This window comes from Pan troglodytes, chromosome 2 (assembly GCF_028858775.2).
Source record: "Pan troglodytes isolate AG18354 chromosome 2, NHGRI_mPanTro3-v2.0_pri, whole genome shotgun sequence".
NCBI lineage: Eukaryota > Metazoa > Chordata > Mammalia > Primates > Hominidae > Pan > Pan troglodytes.
In genome coordinates this window covers 167873522-167893953 of record NC_086015.1, presented here as the reverse complement: position 1 = coordinate 167893953, position 20432 = coordinate 167873522, and the positions used below count along the sequence as shown (strand labels likewise).

Below are 20432 nucleotides of genomic sequence, written 5' to 3'. Positions count from 1 at the left end.
AATTGTCTTCTGTGTGAGACATTTGTGTAGCCTATCTATGGAAATGTTGCTTGTGGGTTTCATATCTATTATAAAGCAAATGACATAAAACAGATAGTTGCATTTGCTTTTTATTAGATCAAGGATTCATAGGGTATCAGTTTTGTAAAGAAACTTAGAAATTATGTAATTCATACACATAAATTTATCTGGAAGGAACCTGAGTGATACCAAACATTATATCTAGTTATAGATCCAAAATATATTATCCATAATTCAAAAATCTGAAACAAAAAATAATCTGAAATGAGATTTTAAAATAACATATCAGGTGATAATTTCTACCATCAACTAACATGATGTAAATTACTGTCTTTATTTTAATTCCCCTTAGCATAACAATTCATAGCTTTTCCTGCTGAAATACTAATGTATCTGATTATGGGAGCTACTTCATTCCTGTTTGGGATATTAAGCAATATACAGTACATTGTTATCTAATATTTTAAAAGCACTCATGAATTAAAAACATATTTCTTTATAAAGAATTTAAATAAAAGCGTGAACATGATGAAGCAGAGGAGTGGTTAGAACTCAGTATTTCTGACTCTTCGTTCCCCATTCTTTCTGTTACACAAAGCTAGCTCCCATCCCAAAATGCATCAGATCATATAATTAAAATTGTATATGGGTAACTAGCAAAAAAATAGCTATTCTGTTATAATATTCATGGTGGTTGATTCTTCAAGACCTATTCCATCTCAAATGATTAATCTAAGTTATTAATGTAATATTTTTCTCTTTATCTTTGCTAATACCTAGTTTAAGAATAGCAATGCGGACCATTTATTGGCAATCAAAATTAAGGTGAAGTGCACCGATTATCCTCTGAAAAAGTATTTTTTGCCCCAAAAGAAGAGACACAAGAAAGACAGAACTCATGCTCCTTTTTCACGTGAAAATTATTGTGACATATATGATGACTATACATAGTCCACAAGTTAAAAGAGGAGTAGGCACAAGGGCAAAGCCAAACAATAAAAATGGCAAAGTAGTGATCACTTAAACTTATATAATTATTTTAAGTATATATATATATTTACACTCTTTTTACAATGTGAGGTTACGCATGTTGACTATATGCCAAAAATTGAGTAAGTACATTCATATAAAAAATGCTTGCAAAATATACACATTGAAAAAATAAATTTTCAATTGAACTTTATATTTTGATTTAGTCCTATTGGAATATGTAGATGGACATGTTGAATTTAAGGAAATAAATCACAGGAAATTATGCATACCTAAATTACTACACTGTTTTTAGGACATGTACAAGTAATTCTCTAGCAAAGATTTAAATCAAGCGAACTCTTTTAAAGCTATAAGTACCTAATACTGTTAATACAAATGTTTTGATAAAGATAAGCATTAAGAGATTTTAAAGCATTTGAATAAATTATATGTCAAATTTTTTTAAAAGTTATTTTCACAGCATACTTTTTAGACCTTATCAAAAGTCTTCTAATATAGTCCCAGAAACAAATAACAAGAGGCATAGCAATCATTTAATATAAGGACAGGCAACTTCAATGTATACAGGGCAATTAATTACAGTCCTCCCTTAGCACACATGGGGGATTGGTTCCAGGACGTCCATGTATACAAAAATAGTATGCTCAAGTCCTTCAGTTGGCCCTATTGAAAATGTATATGTGAAAGTTTGCCCTTCGTATATAGCATTTAGCATCCACAAATACTGTATTTTCTGTCTAATTTTGGTTGATTAGAATCCATGTATAAGTGAACCCATGCAGTTCAAACCTGTATACTTCAAGGGACAACTGTACTGGGCTGGGAGAAGACAATGGAATTGGAAAAATTCATGGCTCATAAGGAAATCAGCTGCTATGTGGTTTAAGCAGAGATTTCAGATTACCCAAAAATATTTACAGCAGACTGACTTTGGTGCCCTCTAATTAACCGCACTTTCTGTTATTCATGCCATTGTGAAATCTCTTTCCACAGAATTTCTGGAATTGACCATGTGACTAGCTTTGGCCAGTGGGATATCTTTAAGGGTGATGCAAGTGAAGCATCAGTAAATGATAAGCGCTGGCACTTAGGGTCTGTTCTCTTACAGGGTTTCCTTTTGGAACCCCTCCACCATTATATGAAACAGCCAAAACAGCTAAGTGGAGATGCCTACACAGAAGAAAATCAAACACCCAGTCAATGGCACCAGCAGGGCTCCCAATCTTACATCTAGACTTTAGAAGCTACCCTGGCCTCATATCCTACACTATCAAAATCACTAAACTTTAGGGTTGTTTATTATGTAAAAAAAGATAATTGAGACATTCCTAAAATTCAGATTTTATGTGAACTCAATTTTTTTAAAGTACAATTATTATGAACTCATAGAGGCTAAGCAGTATAGATATATATAATGTATAACATTTAATCTAGCTCCAACTATTTTACTGAAGAAATTGATGTCTGGGAGGTTCAGTGGTAAGTTCTCAAAATTAGTGTAGCCTGGTGTAGTATAGCGTGGTATAGTGTAGTGTAGTGTAGAGCCAGACTACTGTATTAGTACCTATAAACTAATGAGTGCCTAGCAGATGCTAGATACTATATTTAGACTGGATAGATTCACAGGCCAGTCACAGATTCTCCTTCCAGGAAACTCTAGTGAAGTTGAAAAATACATAAACAAATAATTATTGTATTCTACATTTTATATCGTACTAAACCTATTTCAGTAACCTTCCCATAATCAAATTCTACCTACTTAAGAAGATGGTTTTCTCAGCTCACATTATAATAAATGAGAAGAGTAAGATGGCTAGTGAAATGCTGGAGTCAGGCCTAGAGTAGAAGGATGGTTTATTTAAATTATGTTATATAGATTTTCTTTAAAATATCCAGGATTAATTTCATTTAGAACCCATCTTTCCACTTTATGAAGTAAGCCATATTTGTGTTCCTTAAATACAGGGAAAACTTCTATATGTGTGCATTTTTTAAGGAAAAACATTCCATTCAGAATACCAATTCTAAAGCATAACCTACTGTCTTACCATATGTATGTTTCATTTCCAACATCCTTCTTGTCAACTAAATGTAAATAATTCTAAATTCTTCTCCCCCTCACTGTATCATAAGCAGTGGCTTACAGTAGTCTGACAGTTAGCAAAAACTGTTATAAAAGCTTCTGTTATGAGACACAAGAGGAGATTAAAGCACAGCCCTGTCAGTCTGCAGAAAAAGAACGTGTTGCTCATAGCTGGTTATTCTTTTTTTCAGAGCACTGAACTTGGCAGGAAAATCAGTAGGAGTAAGTGGTGGAGGCATGGGACTGGCAGAGATACGGCAGCCCCTGTGGAGAGGCTGTCTACAGATAACATAACAATAACCACAGGATCTGCGGGGTTCCTGCATGTGTGTTGGCTTCACTGGAGAAACTAATCAAGTGGTAAGAATAAAGTTTAGGTTTACGAAATATAGGTGCTTGGCTGCTCAGAAATATAAAGGGGGTGGACTAGAGGCAGGACATTCAATATATGTTTAGAGATATGTAACTGATGGCAAATAACAGAAGCAAAATAGAAAGAAAACACTTCTATAGACAAAAATCTCGCACCATTTTTATTAAGGAAATTGAGTCTGGAAATCAGTAATGTTTCTCTTAATCTCACTTTACATCATTTAATGCAAATGATGATCATTAGGTCTTTTAGTCTCCACTTTATTGCCTCAGACATTTTGAGTAAATTATACTTTATTTATTATTATTTCCTTATTTTCTTTTCACATTCTGTTATATTATTTTAATTAGGCTTTTTGACATGGGCTATATATAAATATTTGGGTCATAAATTAAAGAATTATTTGAGCAGGGTTTCCAGCTACCAAATACCACTTTCCATCCAAATATAACTATAGGATGATGTGAAGTTTATTATACATGTCATAAGAGTGAAGTGTGGATGCTGGGGAATGTGCATTTGTTTCCTAAGGAACTGAGTACAGAATTGGCTTTTGCTCTGAGGTTCTATTTACTGTCATATATTTTATTTCCAGAAAACCAAGCAGGATTTATTTTCTTGGAAGTGACAAGAGAATTCTAAAATTTATATGGAAATTTAAAGACTGGGAATAACCAAAATGACTTTGTAAAAAATATATTGGGGAACTATACTACCTGATTTTAAGACTTATTGTAAATAATCAAGACACTGGAATATTGGTGCAAAGAAAGATAGAGCAATGAAAGATGAGCCCTGAAATTTAACCACATATATGTGGTCAATTAATTATTTACAAAGTTGCCAATGCAATTCAATCAAGAAAAAACAATCTTCTTAACAAGCAGTGGTGGAAAAATCATATAGTAATGCCATAAAACAAACAGCTTTGTCTCTAACCTCATACAATGTACAAAAATCTACTGAAAATAAATCATAGATTCAAATGTAAGAACTACAACTAAAGCCATTTAAAATGAAGCATTGAAAAAAATCTGAGTACTTTGTATTTTACAAAGCTATATAAAATAGACAGTATGAATTATGTACTGAATCAGTAACTTTATCAAAGCTTAAAAAATTGTACATACATTAACAAATAAAATTGCTATGACAATAAAAAGGCAAGCTATAGATTGGAGTAAATACTTCAAAAAAAAAAAACCTGGCAAAAGGATTTCATTTCGAATGTATAAAACTTTCACAACTCAGTAATAAGAAATCTAACTAACATTCTGATTAACAAGATGATTAAGGGTTTTGATGGATATTTCATCAAAGAATATATATAAATGGCCAATAAATACAAGAGAAAATGCTCAACTTCACTATTCATTAGGAAAATTCAAATGTAAATTACAGTGGGGTGCTACAACTCACCCAGTGGACTGAGTAAAATTATAATGATCCTATAGAGTTTTAGCAAAAATGTGGAGCAACTGGATTTTTTTTACCTTTCTACTTAAAATGTGAAATAAATAAGCAAAGTGAAAAATGGTTTTATAGTTTCTTAAAAATTTAAACTTATACATACCATGCAAACCAGCAGATATATGCATGCATAATTATGGAAGATGCAAAAATAAACTCACTCAAATGCCATCAGTAAATGGATAAAGACATTGTGGTGGTATAAAGGAACAAGACTGAACAAACTAAGAGGTGATGAGAATAGAAAACAACAGGTACTTCTATTTTGCTTGTGTTTAGGTAAATTTGTCTTAACATTTTGCAAATTGATGGTATCTCCTAAAGAGGAAATACAGCTAACCTAAAACTCACATATTTTTCTGAGAAATCACTTATTAGAGTCAAAACCATTTACAAGAATGCTCATTTCAGCTTTGTTCATAATTGTCAAATACTAGAAAAAAACCTTTTGGCTGAAATAGAGATGCACTGTTTGGGTTCAACTTCAACAACAAAAAAAACTTGCTGCCTAATTTTTAGAATCTATCCTACATTTTGGGCTTATTTCATGGTCTTATCAGGATGGCCTGTGGCAATTGAGTGAGCAATGTGGTGGTATCTGAGGTCTTCTTTGAGCAGCTTTCAGCCAATGCATGAGCAAGGGAATAGTAGCTGAGGTCACCATCTTTTGGGAGCAACCCCCAATTAATGAATTACTAAGAGCCCATTCTACTGGGCAATTTTTGCGTTGAGTCTTCCCAGAAGGCTGGCTAAGATATTAATTAGTCTACCTTGCAATCCAGTGACTTTTCCTCCTATTTCTTACAGGTGTTATTCTCTAGTTCAGATTTTGCACACCAAATTCTGTCTTAGCACATGCTTTCCACAGAATTCAACAAGCACAACTCCATTCATCAATTAGTAAATGATAAATATATATATATATATATATATATATATATATATATATTCATATAATGGATCACTCCACAGCATAGAAAACAAACTACTAGTACAAAATCTGATAGATATTTTGTGGAGAAAAATCAGCCAAACACTAAAGAATATATAATATATGATTTCATTATATAAAGTTCAAGAAATTATAGACCTAATCAATGATGATAGAAATCGGAACAGTCATTACTGCTGGATTGGAGGTGAACTGAAAGGGGGCATGGCAGGAATTTCTGGGTCTTTAAGATGTTCTGAATATTGACCTGGATAGTGGTGCTTGGGTGTATATTTATTTTAAAAATTAAATATTATAATTGAGATTCATGCACTTATGCACCTTACTAAATGCATTTTTTATCTCAGCTTATTCCTTCATATGCACTACATGAAATACAAACAATTTCATGTTAGTCCTTGTTCTATCTTGTCAGTCTGTATTTGGAGCAGCTGAACACTTCTGGGAAATTCTCACAAACATACATTGAGGTGAAAAAATAAATTTGAGATTTCCATCTTCTACTGAACCTTAAACTCTGGTTTGAAATACCCTACTTTTAAAAATGATTTTGACAATTTTTTATAGTGTCTACTTAACACATTCTCCAGGTCTAAAATTTTCTTAAAATTGTGATCCCATCAGCCCTCTCTCACATTCTTTACCAGCATATAACCTCATCTTCCATTTCAAAGAGAAAATAGAATTGGATAGATTAGAACTTACCTACATTAACTAGAAGATAAATAAAAAATCTTAAAAGATAGTTAAACAGTAGTGCATCAAAAACTCTTTAGCCTATATTAATTCTATACTTCAAAATGAACTACCACTAACACATCTCCTCAAGATAAACAAAACTGAAAAAAATTGTGAGGGATAGATTTTTGTTTCTTCGTTTGTTCAATGAAACTTTAGAAACATTGTTTTAATACAATTATAATCATTATTAGAGTAATAGTGGAGCAAAAATAGAAAGTTACTATCATGAAAAAAGAGAATTTTAGGCAAAACTCATCATATTCATAGATTTAGGGAAACCTACAGGGATTAGGATTAGGGTTATGGTTAGGGAAACCTATCAGGTAAATATTAGCAAAATGTATCCAAAAATGTATAAAGCAAAAATAGTACACCATGATTAAATTGGATTTATTTCTGAAATGTAAGACTAGTCCAATCCTAAAAAATCTATTACTGTATGCAACAGACTACATGTGTCTCCCCCAGATTTATGTGTTGAAATCCTAGCCCCAAATCCTATGGTATTAGGAGTTGAGGTCTTTGGGAGGGATTAGGTCATGAAGGCAGTAGCCTTCATAAATGGGATTGGTGCCATTGTAAAATAGACCATACAGACAAATCTTGGCCCCCTCTACCATGCGGGGTTACAGCAGGAAGTTGGCCCTCTATGAACCAGGAATTGGGTCACAATAGACATCAAACTTACAGTTGCCTTTATTATAAACTTCTAAGCCTCAAGAACTGTGAAAGATTCATTTCTGGTTGTTTTTGTTTTGTATTGAGATGAGGGTTTTGCTATGGTGCTCAGGCTGGTCACAAAAATCCTAGGCTCAATCTTCATACCTCAGCTTCCTGAGTAGCTGGGACTATGGGCACAAGCCACCACACCTGGTAAATTTCTGTTATAAAAAACAGAACCACACAGTTTTATAGAACCCTGAGCTGACTAATGTGTAAAGGCTTTGGAATTGGATAATGGGTAGACACTGAAAGAGTTTTGAGATACATATATCATTTCTGTGTGCTCTTCACTCCACTGGCACCTCATGCCATTTCTGCATGCATCTACATTCTAGTAAATGAACTGCCAATGGTGATTTTGGTGAAGGCTGAGAAAGAAAAATGGTGAGCTAGAGAGAAATTTTCTATCTCAGAGAGTACCAAATAAATTCTGAACAAATTTTTGTGGAAAATAAGAAAGCTGTGACAAGTCCAACAGGGTAAATCAATCCCACTAGACCTTAAGTCTTGAGAATTATCATATTTGGCTCAATACCCTGACATTCAGCTGCATTGGAAAAGAAATCCTACCTTCTGGACCCACTAGAGTGTGGGTACTATCTACGGAACCACTAGAGGCCTCAGTATTGCCCCTGAAGTCTTTCCAGGCAAGCTGGAAATCTAGATTTCAAGAGATAGGACCTCCTGCAGAGCTGTGGGGTTGAGAGAGTCCAGGGGAGCCCAGGAGAGCTTCAGGGACCAAGCACATAGCTCTGTGGAAGTGAGGTCCAGGTAGAGAGGCCACTGGACCAAGCTTTGGAACTTGGGCTGCCAAAAGCATTACTGACCTAAAGCCTGCCTGGAAAGACTGCAGGGACAATACTGAGGCCCCAGTGTGTCTGCAGATAGTACCCACACTCTAGTGGGTCCAAAAGGTAGGATCTCCTTTCCAATGCAGCTGAATATCAGCGTATTGAGCCAAATATAATAATTCTCAAGACTTAAGGTCCAGTGGCATTGATTTACCCTGTTGAACTGGTCACAGCTTTCTTATTTTCCTATTTCTCTCTATCAGATTGGGAATGTCCATTCTGTATCTGTCCCATCATTATATTTTGGAAGCATATAATCCTTTGGTCTCACAGAATCATAGCTAGAGAGCAATTCGCTTCAGGATGGATGGTACTCTGAGTCTCACCCATATCTGATTTATATGTATTTAAATAAGACCATTGGACTTTGAACTTTTAAGTTTAAGCAGGAAAGACTAAAGTAGTCAACTATTTTGAATCTATAAAATCTAATCCAAAATGTATAGCAGACAGGTGACTAATGAAGAAAAAGACAGCTGAATTTCTGTAAGAGAATGTTGTGGGATTTTCACTCACCAGCTTATTATCCCTCAATTTCCCGGTGGGTTTGTGTTCATGTGGATGGTGGCCTGCATTCCCAGTATAGTTTGCTGGAACGAGGGAGCTAATATAAACTTTATGCTTAAAATATTATGGCCATGTGTTTTGACCAGTCTTGTCGTTTCCTGAATGATAAAGAAGCTGGCCTTTGGTTTCCTGCCTCTCTCTTCTACTTCAGTGGGTATCAGGTATTAGCAGTGGTGTCTGTTGAAAAATTCAGTGATGTACACTGTGCCTACTTGAGGAAGGGGATATTGGATAAAGCCAGCAGCAGACAGATTTAAAAGTCTAAGAAAGAGAAGCCTGAGGAGAAAGTTACTTGAAGTAACAAGAGCCAAGAAGGGGCAACACATATGATGGGGCAAACAGAATACAATGTGTATGCCCAAGGCCAGATGCATAGTTTGAAAATGCCTGAGAGGATCTTAACCCTTCATCTTTGATGGATCTGTGGGCTCCACACAAACAGGTGGTGAAGGCTAAGGCAGAGTTGTATGAGGCTTGGCTTTAGTAAGGGAGTACCTCAGCTCAGAGGCAAGCTGCAAAGACTAAGAAAATAGTATTTATTGTTTATCTTTTATTTTGGCCCAGGCATTTAAGTAAATGTCTGTCCAATAACAATGTGACCACAGAGATAGCAGAACAGAGGCTCCAGTGACCACACACAAGGAATGCAGCTTTTGAAAAATGATTTGAAAAAGTCATGAAATAAATGGATGTCTCAAGTCTTTCTATCAACAACAGAATTCCCTTGGGAAGAAGAAGAATGTGATTTCTTGAGTTATCACATTATAATATCCAAAACACTAATTTTTCAGAAAATAATTACCAGATATTAAAAGGAACAGAAAACAGCCCATTCATATAATAAATTAAATTGACAGAAACTCCTTGAGGCTATCCAGGCATTGGACTGAATATACAAGTATTTTAAATAAAGTCTCTTAAATCTTAAATATACTTGAACACTTAAAGATGACCATGAATGAAGAACTGAAGGAAACGAGGAAAACAATGTATGAGCAAAATTAGAGTATCAATATAAAATTGAAATGTGAAAAGAAATCAATTAAAAATTCTGAAGCTAAAAACTACAATAACAAATTTTAAAAATCACTCAATGACAAATTGGAGCTGGCAGAAGAAAAAAATCAACAATCCTGGTGATATAATTTATGCAAAATGAAATACAGAAAATAAAGAAAAATGAGCAGAACCTCATAAATTTGGGACACCATTAAGTGTACCAACAAATGGTACCACGTGGTTATTAGGAGAGGAGAAAAAGGAAGGAACAGAAAATACATTTTTAAAAAAGGCTAAAAAAATCACAAATTTATTGAAAATATGAATTTGTAATTCCAAGAGCTCTATAAAATTGAAATTGAATAAATTCAAATAACTACCTACCCAGACACATTATAGTAAAAATGTTGAAACCCAAAAATAAAGACAAAATATTTAACATATCAAGAAATAAAGTGACTTGCTACATAGTAGTACAAGGGAACCTCATTAAAATCAACACATGGTTTATTATCAGAAATGCAGAAGGTGGTAGAATGAAATATTAAAAACACTAAAAGAGGATTGGAGTTAAGATGATGGATAGGAGACAGGACTAGCTTGCAGCTCCTGCTCAGATGGACAGAGCAGCACGTGGAGACCCACACTGGGAACTTTTGCTTTAAGAACTACCACAGGAACATACCAGGAAAGCCGAGACAATCCAGACTTTTGAAGGAACTGGATTGCCACTACAGGCTCCAAGAGATGACAAAAAAAGTGTGATTCTGCTTGCTTTCTCAATGGGAGGCTTATGGTCTGGGGAAAGTTCTCAGCCCTGGTCACCAGCTGTCTGGAAATAAACACGGCGCTGTTTGAGGGGCAAGGTGAGAGTGAGATGAGCCTTTAGGACTGTGGGCTGCATGGGAGCAGGCCTGTGACTGCTGGCTTTCCCCCACTTCCCTGGTGACCTTTGTGACTCAGCAGAGGCAGCCATAATCCCCCTGGGAACATAACTCCACTGGACTGGGAACCACATCCCATCCCCCACGTCAGCCACGAAAAGCCCAGATGGAGGAGAGGCTGAGCTCAGACATGCCTATCCCTGCCCTGGCCTGAGGTCTTTCTCTACCATCCCTGGCAGCCAAAGACAAAGGTCATAATCTCTTGGGAGCTCTATGGCCCTGCGCACTGCCTGAGAAACCTGCATACTTAACCAAGTGTCCCTGGACAAGTTTGTATCCTCCCTATAGAAGCACAGCTGATGTGCTTTTGAAAGTGCCACCTCCTGGCTGGAGGCCAGCCAACATACTAAACTGGAGGCACACTAAACAAATACACAATCAAGGACCCTCACAGAGTCCACTGCACTCCCCTGCTACATCCGTCAGAGCAGGTGCTGGTATCCACAGCTGCAAGACCTGAAGATGGACCACATCACAGGACTCTTTGCAGACACTTCCTAGTAGCAGCCCAGAGCCTGGCAGCTCCGCTAGGTGGCTAGACCCAGAAAAGCAACAACGATCACTACAGTTCAGTTCTCAGGAAGCCCCATTCCTAGGGGAAGTGGGAGAACTCTACATCAAGGGAGTACCCAATGGAATAAAAGAATCTGAACAGCAGCCCTTGAGTCCCAGATCCTCCCTCTGACATAGTCTACCCCAAGGAGAAGGAACCAGAAAAACAATTCTGGTAATAGGACAAAACAAGGTTCTTTAACACCCCCAAAAGGTCATACCAGCTCACCAGCAATAGATCCAAACCAAGATGAAATCTCTGAATTGCAGAAAAAGAATTCAGAAGGTCAATTATTAAGCTAATCAAGAAGGCACCAGAGAAAAGTAATGTCCGACTTAAAGAAATCAAAAACATGGTACAGGATATCAAAGGAAAATTATTCTGTGAAATAGATAGCATAAATAAAAAAAAAATCACAACTTCAGGAAATCAAGGACACACTTAGAGAAATGCAAAATACACTGGAAAGTCTCAGCAATAGAATCAAAAATCAGACAAAAGAACTCAGAGCTCAAAGACAAGGCTTTCAAATTGACCCATTTTGTCAAAGACAAAGAAAAAAGAATTATTTTTTAAAAAATGAACAAAGCCTCCAAGAATTTTAGACTATGTTAAATGTCCAAACCTAAGAATAATTGGTGTTCTCAAGGAAGAAGAGAAATCTAAGAGTTTGGAAAACATATTTGAGTATTTGAGAGAATAATGAGGAAAATGTGATATAAATACACACACACACACACACACACGCCATGGAATACTACTCAGCTATAAAAAGGAAAAAAAATGATTTCTTTCACAGCAACCTAGATGGAATTGGAGACTACTACTATAAGTCAAGTAACTCAGAAATGGAAAACTAAACATAGTATGTTCTCATTCATATGTGGGAGCTAAGCTATGAGGATGCAAAGGTGTAAGAATGATACATTGGACTTTGGGGACTGGGGAGTAAGGGTGGAGGGTGGCAAGGGATAAAAGACTACACATTGGGTACAGTGTACACTGCTCGGGTGATGGGTGCATCAAAATCTCAGAAATCACCACTGAAGAACTTATTCATGTAACCAAACACCACCTGTTCCCCAAAAAACTATTGAAATAAAAAAATTAAATAAAAAAACTCTAAAAGAAAAAATATTCAAAAAGCTGCCAACTGAGAAGCTTACAGCCTGCAAAACTATCTTTCAAATATTAAAGTGAAATAAAAACATTCCCAGAGGAAAACATGGACGGAAATGCTATCTGATCTGTGTTACAGGCAATACTTAAGCTAGTTCTTCAGGCTATAAAGACGTGACACAAAAGAGTAATTAAAATCCATATGAAAAAGAGAAAAGTATTGGTAAAGGTAATTATACAGATAATATGAAGCACAGTAAAATTACACATTTCTTTTCCTTTCTTCTTTTATGTAGTTTATAAAGAAACTGTATAATACAATATATATAAAATTATATTGTTGAGCCTATAACTTATAAAAAGGTAAATATTTGAAAATGGGAGAGGGTGAGAATGAAGTGGTTTACTAATAGGGTAATAAGGCTAAATAATAAATCAAATCCATATGGGAAAAATGAAGAAAAATTGAAATGGTAAATATGAAGTTTACTGTAAAATGTCTGTTAATAAATACTTGCTCTCCTTTATTATCTTAGCATTTTTAAAAAACAAGATTTTTAAAAACAACACATGACTATATATTTCTAGGTTTTTAATGGTAATGGTTTCAGAACTATGCACATATGCTAAAAGTTTATTGAAATTGATACTTTAAACCTTTGATTTTTGTGATATATAAATTGTATCTCACAAAATCTTTTTTAAAAGAAAAACAGACAAGGAGATAGCTTGATTTTCTCTGAGATAGGAAATAAATACCAGATATTTTAGAAATAGCAAAAGTCTAGAGAAAACAATTGACATATGGAAAATAAAATAAAAATAATCCACAGTTTAATTTTCTTGCTCCTCCAGGCTAATTTACTTTTCCCATTTTAGGATTCCTCTAAGTTATATCATTAGAAGCAGAACATGGGGAAATTAAGTAAGTGAGGGAGACTTCTTGCTGTTCCTGTTGCAAGGAGATTATTTTTTGTCTGGATTAAAATCCTTTTAAATTTTGCTAAATGTGACTCAAATTTGCAGTCTCATGAGAAAATTTGAGACTTTTTTTTGTGGGGGAGGGTAACCATAAGTCAAAATACCTACCAGATAGCTTAATTAAAAAGTGAAATTATCATTGCTCTCTTTGCTGTTACTGAATGTTAACCCTCTACCCTGGCCCTGGAACCTACCATATGCGTGCAGACTTTTCAAAAATCCCATTCATCATGTCTACTTTGAAAGTGTAAAATTAGTTACATGAAACTACAGGAGGTTCCAATTAATATATGTAGACTATCCTAGTTTCAATTTCTTCCAATAAAAAGATATTTCTTAGTATAAGAGTCCTGTCATATCTAACTAAAGGAAAAAAAAAAACAGAGCCAAATTATTATGCTATCTCAGTTGGTTAGTGAACACAAGCTTGTAGCTCCTGTTAGTGTTCTAACTTGTCATTCAGATGTTGCAGGTGAATACAGGGGTGTTCATTATATGTTCATTCTGTCTTTGTTGCTACCATAGCAAGTATTTATAAAAATGAAGCTATTTGACCCAACAATCTCATTTCTGTGTATATACCCAAAGGAATATAAATCATTCTATCATAAAGACATGCACATATATGTTCATTGCAGCACCATTCCCAATAGCCAAGACATGGAATCAACCTAAATGCCCATCAAAGGTAGACTGGATAAAGAAAATGTGATACATGTACGCTGTGGAATAATATGCAACCATAAAAAAGAATGAGATCATGTTCTCTTCAGGCACATGGATGGAGCTGGAGGCCATTATTCTAGGCAAACTAATGCAGGAACAGAAAACGAAATACTGCATGACCTCATTTTCAAGTGGGAGCTAAATGATGAGAACACGTGGACATAAACAGGGGAACAACAGACAATGGGGCCTACCTGAGGGTGGAGAGTAACAGAGTCGGGGAGAGAAGCAGAATAAATCACTACTGGGTACTAGGTTTAGTACCTGGGTCATGAAGTAGTCTGTACAACAAACCCCCGCAACAAGAGTTTATGTATATAACAAACCTGCATGTGTACCCCTGAACCTAAAATAAAAGTGTTTAAAAAATAAAAAGGATAAATAAAAACTGTCTGTGGATATATATCCTATGGTAAATTATGGTGTGGTTCAATTTTTACTATTTTCTTTGTATTTTTATTGAAATAACTTTTAGGTTCAAATTTAAAAAGTGTGTATTTAAAAAGAAAAGAAAGAGCTAAGCCAGGAAAAGGACAATTGCTGTGAAAGTGATAAAATACATGATGTGTTTGTATATTTGTGAATTTCAGCTATATTCCTATTTTGTTTATATTTTAGCCTAGTAAAATAGAGTTTCTCAAATTGGTGTCTTCATGAATATGTCCTAAAATAGATGCATGTAGAGATAGGTCTTATCTCTGATTACTTTTAACCTATTTTGTAGTGAGTTCTCTCTGTCTTAGATATTGTCAGCCAAGGAGATCTTTGAATTCAGACATAGACCATGGTATTGTAAAATAGCTGATATTTCATATCTCCTTTTTTCTTTCTTGGAGTTCTTTCTCTCAAGTACATAATACTAGTAGATACTTAAGAAGAATTTTAATTAACCCTTTCAGTGCAGGATTTAGCAGAAATACTGGGGGTATGAGGCAAAGTGTGTAATAATTCTTTAAATACTGAAAATGATGATAATAAACTTTCTACTTAATAAAATATGCAAATTAGGTATTATTACCTCAATTTACAGATTAAAAAAATGAATGTGCAATAAGTTTGCATAGTGAATAGAAGAAGATGCCTTTCAATCTCACTGTTTTTCTAAATCCACTTTGTCTTGCGGCTTCTAAAAGAGTTTTTGAATTATCATTGCTCCACCACAACAGATGCATGCACACACACACACACACACACACAATATCACAATAATAGTTATTGGTCAACCGTATTTTCTGTTTTAGTAGAATGATGCCCAGCAAGTTATTAATGTTTTGCATAGTAAGTGAAATAAAAGACTATTTTTACCTCTTATCCATATAAAATTTTTTATAAAAGACTATAAAAATATTATTGTATCCACATAGGTATGTATTTTTATATATGAATAAATATATATATATTTCTTTATATATATGTATTAGAGAGAGGGAGAGAGAAGTCAAGAAAAAGTTCTGATTAAATAAGAGACAGAAAACCTTTTATTATATACGTAAATTAATTCTTTGAGACAGAGTTTCTTCTCATTCTGGTCTTTTTTAGCTTCCTCTATTTTTAAAATATATGCTCAGAAAATGACCTAGATTTTGTTACTGATCTCCTAGGAAATTTAATGTGACTATTTTTGAGTCGATCCAGTGTAGTACAATGCATGTGAAATAAATCCATAATTTTTAAAAGGAAATTTTAAAAAATGTCTTGGCTGGGCGTGGTGGCTCATGCCTGTAATCCCAGCACTTTGGGAGGCTGAGGCGAGGGGATCACCTGAGGTTGGGAATTCGAGACTAGCCTGACCAACACGGAGAAACCCCATCTCTAATAAAAATACAAAATTAGCCGGGTGTGGTGGTGCATGCCTGTAATCCCAGCTACTGGGGAGGCTCAGGCGGGAGAATTGCTTGAAGCCAGGAGGCGGAGGTTGCAGTGAGCTGAGACCGCGCCATTGCACTCCAGCCTGGACAACAAGAGCGAAACTTCGTCTCAGAAAAATAAAAAAAAATTCTAAATTCAGTTGTCAAAGTAGCAGATGCGGCTAGGAGTGGAATACATTGTCTTCAACGCTATATTTTTTTTTTTATCACCACCACCAGCCTGAGGAAAATATTAGAGACAAATGAGAAGAAATGTTAGAGTAACAGACAAGAGTAACTGAAGAAAGTTAAGTAATTGTTTTGTTACCACATCGTTTGAATGTAAGAAATAAATCCATATAAATTTTTATATGGACTACATTTCTCAATGATTTATTGATAACTATTATGAATATGAAGCATGAGGAGCCAACATTTTCAAGTTAAATTTTAAAATAAATAAATATCTGTTTTTGTCATCTAGAATAATTTCCCCTACATGATCAATTATCACATTCTGCTAATTTGCCAATCTACTATAAATGGTAAGACTAGAAAATATTTTGAGTGGAAATCTCTTCCATTTTCAGGTCTGAGTCATTCAAGTTATAGTATATTTGAAGACGAGTTGAATCTGAAACAATGAGTAAGATGATGAGAGCTCGATACTTATGGTTTAAATATAAAAGGGGTATCCCAACTCAGAAAGAGAGAGGGGATCTGGAGAAATCCTGCTTTCTGAAGCTTTTGACGGTATTTTCATACTGCCTGACTAAAGTGCAACAGCTACATATTGACAGGCGGTGGAAGGTATATCTTTATTTACCCTTTATCCCCCTTTCAAATGCCTTTCCCTGTGGGCTCATGTCCTACCAGTATCTTTCTGACTTTTATGTCTTAGGGCTTGTACTCAGGCTATCCTTGACCAACCAACCCTTTTTGTTCAGAATTATTATTTTATCTTCTTCCAAAATTGGAAGATTTTCTGTTTCTTGGATATTTATATTCTATGCTAGAAGTTGTGATAAATTAATCCATCCTAAATGATGCTAAAGGGCTACTGTCAGATTATCTATCTATAATTTTATCTCCCATCCAAACATTTACTCGTACATTTAGTGATATGGTATGTCTGCTGTGTGCCAGATACAAGATGGCTTCTAGGGATTAATTGCCTAAAAGATATCTAGCAAGATGTAAAAGACATATAAAAACAACAAATAGGAAAACTATCAAATGATTATTATAATAATACGTCTCAAAATGTTTCTTAAGATGTATGTGTTATTGAAGGACAAACAAATATGACTCAAAATGCTTTTTTATAAAGGTGTATTTGTAAAGGAAAGAAAATTTTTTTTCTGGAAAACACTTCCTATTTTCAGGAAAGTGCCATTTAACATATTTTAAAAAAGACAAACTAAATAGAAGGAAAAGCAATGTTAAAAACTTATCAAGAATAAATAAATGGGATCTAAATATTGAGAGAAAGGATTCTCAAATTTGTGCTCCCAGAATCAGGGGCATCAGCATCACATAGTAGCTTGTTAGAAAGCACATTCTTGGACCCAGCCCAGAAATACTAAGTGAGAAACTCTAGGAGTGGGGACCAGCAATCTGTGTTTAACATGCCTCTCGCATGATTCTGAAGCATCCTTTAATAACTGAAGGGCAAGTCTTTTTTTTTTTAAGTAACTATTTGGTATAGCTCCAATGTAGGTTATAAAGGTATGAATTCAAAAGAGATTTGGGTTCTGCCCAGTAGAATATTGGAAAATATTTGACAACAAGCATAGAATTGAAGTGTTCATAAGAGTTCTAAGAAAATAACTCTTATAGTATCATCAACATTTAATAAAGTCGGTGGAGAGATACTTCATAAACCATGAGTGGTGTATGAATAAAGCTTTAGCATCATTAGTGGAAGAAGAGTGATGGAGAGGAGATATATATAAACATAATTGGAAATGTACAGTTTCTCAGAAAACTTGTATATCTTTCAACAGGATTTCTGGAGACAAGGCTCTACTGAAGAAAATCAAATACAGGGAATTGTAAGCACCATGGCATGTTGATGGAGATAAGGTTGATTGAAAGGGATTTGTGCTACTCTACAAAGTAAAACTTCTGTTTATAGCAATGTGTACTATGCAATATGAAGGAAAGACAGCAGAGTCACTGTCTTATGTTCTTTGTATTCTTTATGTATATTAAGCAAGTCTGTATGTGCCTAAACTCCAATTATGGGTTAGATTCAAGTTAGCTCCCAAATGGTTCATAGACTCCAGACCAGCTCTAGGCCTCTCAAATCCAGATTCCTGTGTGCCCTAGACAAAACATTGTAACAATTAAATGGTTTTATGGCAACATTTGAAAAATAAACTTCTAAACTTGCCTGCAGAATTCAAAGAAAGCTTTGGGAAAAAAAGCTGGCTTTTGAGTTGAATCTTTATTATTGTATAGATGTATACAGACAGAAAGGGGCTGTGGCTTTTTTATTTATTTTTATTTTTATTTTTTTATTTTTTGAGACAGAGTCTCACTCTTTTGCCCAGGCTGGAGTGCAGTGGCTTGATCTCGGCTCACTGCAACCTCCGCCTCCCAGGTTCAAACGATTCTTCTGCCTCAGCCTTCAGAGTAGCCAGGATTACAGGAGCCCACCACCATGCCCAGCTAATTTTTGTATTTTTAGTAGAGACAGGATTTCACCATATTGGCCAAGCTGGTCTCTAACTCCTGACCTTGTGATCCGCCCACCTCAACCTCCCAAAGTGCTGGGATTATAGGCATGAGCCACTGCACACGGCTGGGGCTGTGCCATTCTAGAAAGATAAACTGTATGAATATAGTCGCAAAATGGATGGGTCCATAGCTACTTAAAGAAAATAGTAATTAGATTAAGAAGTGCCCATGCTTATATTTTTGCCACCTAATTCTGGCCTCACTGTGTATCATTTTTCAGGAGGGATAAGATTGGAGGAAAGGGGAACAATAAGCAAATGTTCTCAACACTCTAAGTAGAGAATGATGATTGATGATGGAGGGGAGTACCAGGGCAGATTGTGGAGCTAATGGATTGAAAATATTTGGATTGAAAACCTGGGACAATTAACATCTTGCATTTAGCAAGTAGCAAACAGCACTGAGAGGTCCCCTCTTCCACTACTAGTGGATTTACTAGCTCTCCTTAGAAGGCTCATTGCCACTCAAAAAAATACATTGCATAGATTTTTAAAAACCAATTTCAGTTAAACTTGAAGAGAAAAACAGTATTCTAATCCATGAGGATTTCACTTATTCTAAAACCACAACACACATACACACACACACACACGAACCCATTATTACACTTTTTTCTAGAAAACATGGTTTTTATTTGGCTTTATTTTGGCTCCAGCTCTCTTTGGGGTCCCCTACAGACTCCAACTGCAGGACTATGTTATTTAGTTGTCTTGTTATACCAGAAGAGCATTGGAAGAGAGAGCAAGCCAGGAGCTTGCAGAGGGTCTGCTTTATGCTCAGCTTTCTTCACTATCCCCCCTGGTTCCACCTTCCTGTCAATCATGAGATAACTTGAATATTGGAGATAAGTAGCAGAACTTAAAATCGAACCCAAATTCTTAAACTCCAAACATAATGCTTTTTCTGGGAAACATTCAGAGTGACACAATAGTAAATATTGCAAATATAACATGTCCGTATTAAGCATAAAGAAAGTCAATTTTATGGATTGAATTGTGTCCATCACGAAAAGATAAACTTTGAGTCCTAAACCCCAGTACTAAGAATGTGACCATATTTTGAGATAGGTCATTATAGAGGTAATCAAATTAAAATGAGCTCTGCAGGGTAAATCTTAATCCAATATGACTGGTGTCCTCATAAACAGGTGCAGTTTGGACGCAGAGACTGACACACAGGCAGAATACCATGTGAAGACTGGAGTTTTGCATAGAGAAGCCAAGGAGCTACCAGAAGCTAGGAGAATGGCCTGGAACAGACCTTTCCTTAGTGCCTTCAGAGAGAGCATGGCGCTGCCAACATCTTGATCTCAGACTTCCAGCATCCTGAATTGTGAGATAAATTTCTGCTGTTTAAACCATATAATTTGTGATACTTTGCTATGGCAACTGTCACAGCTATTATAAGCACCTAACCCTTTTTTTAATCTTTTAAGAAACTTTTTGCTTTCATCTACTTTTTTTGTTCTGGTTATTCCATATTTTACTTTAAGATTTAGTCTTCTGTCAATAAAGCAATAATTTCAGATCAATTTCAATAAAAAATTAATAATGTCCAAACACTACTTTTCCAATATCGTGAGATAATTTTTGAGATATTAATTTGTATGTGCTTTCCTTCTACTTTCTTATTACAGAAATGTAGCCAGAATTTTTGTATTTTCTTGTCTCAAGTAAATGGGTGGCATGGGAATTTAGAATTTATAAAACCCAAGGCAACTAAAGACCTGTCTCTAACAGTCATTTGT

At 35.2% G+C, this 20432-nt stretch overlaps 1 long non-coding RNA gene across 1 annotated transcript in view; it reads left to right on the top strand.

The window, feature by feature from the left end:
• Positions 1–20220, top strand: part of LOC107970523 (uncharacterized) — a 121017-nt gene extending 100797 nt beyond the window's left edge. Inside the window, exons 2-4 of the long non-coding RNA XR_001713119.1 lie at positions 3289–3457; positions 16534–16753; positions 19833–20220. This is a non-coding gene — a long non-coding RNA (uncharacterized LOC107970523). The remainder of the gene's footprint in view (positions 1–3288; positions 3458–16533; positions 16754–19832) is intronic.
• The last annotated feature ends 212 nt before the right edge of the window (positions 20221–20432 follow it).